Genomic DNA, 3,608 nt, shown 5'->3' with positions numbered 1-3,608 from the left:
AAAGTGACTCATATAGTGGTGAAAAGTGACTTACATGGTTAATTAGAACCAAAATGTGGACCAAAATTGACTTGTATGAATGTGGCACTAAGAGGTGGTAAAAGGATTTCTAATTGGATGTATATGATGTTAACATGTTAATTGTACCAATATATGATGGCAAGTGACTCTTATAAGGTGCAAAGTGACTCTAATATGGTGATAAGTCACTTACATGATTGACTAGAGCCAAAATGTGGCCCGAAATTGACTTGTAGGAAAGGGGTACCAAAAGGTGGTTAAAGGATGTTTAATTATGTGTACATGATGTTAACATGTTAATTGTATCAATATATGGGGAAAGTGAGTCTTATAGGGTGCAAAGTGACTCTAATATGGTGAAAAGTGACTTACATGGTTGATTAGAGCCAAAATGTGGACTAAATTAACTTGTATGAAAGTGGCATTAATAGGTGGTAAAAGGATGTCAAACTTGATGTATATGATGTTAACATGTTAATTGTTGTATATATGATGGAAAGTGACTCTTATAAGGTGCAAAGTGACTCTAATATGGTGAAAAGTAACTTACATGGTTGATTAGAACCAAAATGTGGAACAAAATTGACCGGTATAAAAGTTGAATTAAGAGGTGGTAAAAAAGATGTCAATTCGGATGTATATGATGTTAACATGTTAATTGTATAAATATACGGTGGAAAGTGACTCATATAGGGTGCAAAATGACTCTAATATGGTAAAAAATGACTTACATGGTTAATTAGAACCAAAATTTGGACCAAAATTGACTTGTATGAATGTGGCACTAAGAGGTGGTAAAAGGATTTCTAATTGGATTTATATGATGTTAACATGTTAATTGTACCAATATATGATGGCAAGTGACTCTTATAAGGTGCAAAGTGACTCTAATATAGTGATAAGTCACTTACATGATTGATTAGAGCCAAAATGTGGCCCAAAATTGACTTGTAGGAAAGGGGTTCCAAAGGTGGTTAAAGGATATTTAGTTTAATGTACATCATGTTAACATATTAATTGTATCAATATATGGGGAAAGTGACTCTTATCAAAGTGACTCTAATATGGTGAAAAGTGACTTACATGGTTGATTAGAGCCAAAATGTGGAATAAAATTAACTTGTATGAAAGTGGCATTAATAGGTGATAAAAGGATGTCAATTCGGATGTATATGATGTTAACATGTTAATTGTATAAATATATGGTGGAAAGTGACTCATATATGGTGCAAAATGACTCTAATATGGTGAAAAGTGACTTACATGGTTAATTTGAACCAAAATGTGGACCAAAATTGACTTGTATGAATGTGGCACTAAGAGGTGGTAAAAGGATTTCTAATTGGATGTATATGATGTTTACATGTTAATTGTACCAATATATGATGGCAAATGACTCTTATAAGGTGCAAAGTGACTCTAATATGGTGATAAGTCACATGATTGATTAGAGCCAAAATGTGGCCCAAAATTGACTTGTAGGAAAGGGGTACCAAAAGGTGGTTAAAGGATGTTTAATTGCATGTACATGATGTTAACATGTTAATTGTATCAATATATGGGGAAAGTGACTCTTATAGGGTGCAAAGTGACTCTAATATGGTGAAAAGAGACTTACATGGTTGATTAGAGCCAAAATGTGGAAGAAAATTAACTTGTATGAAAGTGGCATTAATAGGTGGTAAAAGGATGTCAAATTGGATGTATATGATGTTAACATGTTTATTGTTGTATATATGGTGGAAAGTGACTCTTATAGGAAAGAGGGTACCAAGAGGTGGTTAAAGGATGTCAAATTGCATGTACATGATGTTAACATGTTAATTGTATCAATATATGGTGGCTAGTGACTCTTATAGGGTGCAAAGTGACTCTAATATGGTGAAATGTGACATCCATGGTTGATTAGAGCCAAAATGAGGTAAAAAATTAACTTGTATGAAAGTGGCATTAATAGGCGGTAAAAGGATGTGAAATTGGATGTATATGATGTTAGCATGTTAATTGTTGTATATATGGTGGAAACTGACCTTTATAAGGTGCAAAGTGACTCTAATATGGTGAAAAGTGACTTACATGGTTGATTAGAACCAAAATGTGGAACAAAATTGACCTGTATGAAAGTGGAATTAAGAGGTGGTAATAGGATGTCAATTCGGATGTATATGATGTTAACATGTTAATTGTATAAATATATGGTGTAAAGTGACTCATATAGGGTGCAAAATGACTCTAATATGGTGAAAAATGACTTACATGGTTAATTAGAACCAAAATTTGGACCAAAATTGACTTGTATGAATGTGGCACTAAGAGGTGGTAAAAGGATTTCTAATTGGATGTATATGATGTTAACATGTTAATTGTACCAATATATGATGACAAATGACTCTTATAAGGTGCAAAGTGACTCTAATATGGTGATAAGTCATTTACATGATTGATTAGAGCCAAAATGTGGCCCAAAATTGACTTGTAGGAAAGGGGTACCAAAAGGTGGTTAAAGGATGTTTAATTGCATGTACATGATGTTAACATGTTAATTGTATCGATATATGGGGAAAGTGACTCTTATAGGGTGCAAAGTGACTCTAATATGGTGAAAAGTGACTTACATGGTTGATTAGAGCCAAAATGTGGAAGAAAATTAACTTGTATGAAAGTGGCATTAATAGGTGGTAAAAGGATGTCAAATTGGATGTATATGATGTTAACATGTTTATTGTTGTATATATGGTGGAAAGTGACTCTTATAGGAAAGAGGGTACCAAGAGGTGGTTAAAGGATGTCAAATTGCATGTACATAATGTTAACATGTTAATTGTATCAATATATGGTGGCAAGTGATTCTTATAGGGTGCAAAATGACTCTAATATGGTGAAAAGTGACTTACATGGTTGATTAGAGCCAAAATGTGGAAGAAAATTAACTTGTATGAAAGTGGCATTAATAGGTGGTAAAAGGATGTCAAATTGGATGTATATGATGTTAACATGTTAATTGTTGTATATATGGTGGAAAGTGACTCTTATAGGGTGCAAAGTGACTTTAATATGGTAAAAAGTGACTTACATGGTTGATTAGAACCAAAGTGTGAAACAAAATTAACCTGTATGAAAGTGGAAATAATAGGTGGTAAAAGGATGTCAAATTGGATGTATATGATGTTAACATGTTAATTATACATATAGATTGTGGAAAGTGACTCATATAGGGTGCAAAATGACTCTAACATGGTGAAAAGTGACTACATGGTTAATTAGAACCAAAATGTGGACCAAAATTGACTTGTATGAAAGGGGTTCCAAAAGGTGGTTGAAGAATGTTTAATTGCATGTACGTCATGTTAACATGTTAATTGTATCAATATATGGGGAAAATGACTCTTATAGGGTGCAAAGTGACTCTAATATGGTGAAAAGTGACTTACATGGTTGATTTGAGCCAAAATGTGGAATAAAATTAACTTGTATGAAAGTGGCATTAATAGGTGATAAAAGGATGTCAAATTGGATGTATATGATGTTAACATGTTAATTATACAAATAGATTGTGGAAAGTGACTCATATAGTGGTGAAAAGTGAC

Source organism: Apium graveolens, unplaced genomic scaffold (assembly GCF_009905375.1).
Source record: "Apium graveolens cultivar Ventura unplaced genomic scaffold, ASM990537v1 ctg4359, whole genome shotgun sequence".
Taxonomy (NCBI): domain Eukaryota; kingdom Viridiplantae; phylum Streptophyta; class Magnoliopsida; order Apiales; family Apiaceae; genus Apium; species Apium graveolens.
The sequence above is the reverse complement of the archived record's forward strand: the minus strand, read 5'-3'. Positions refer to the sequence as shown.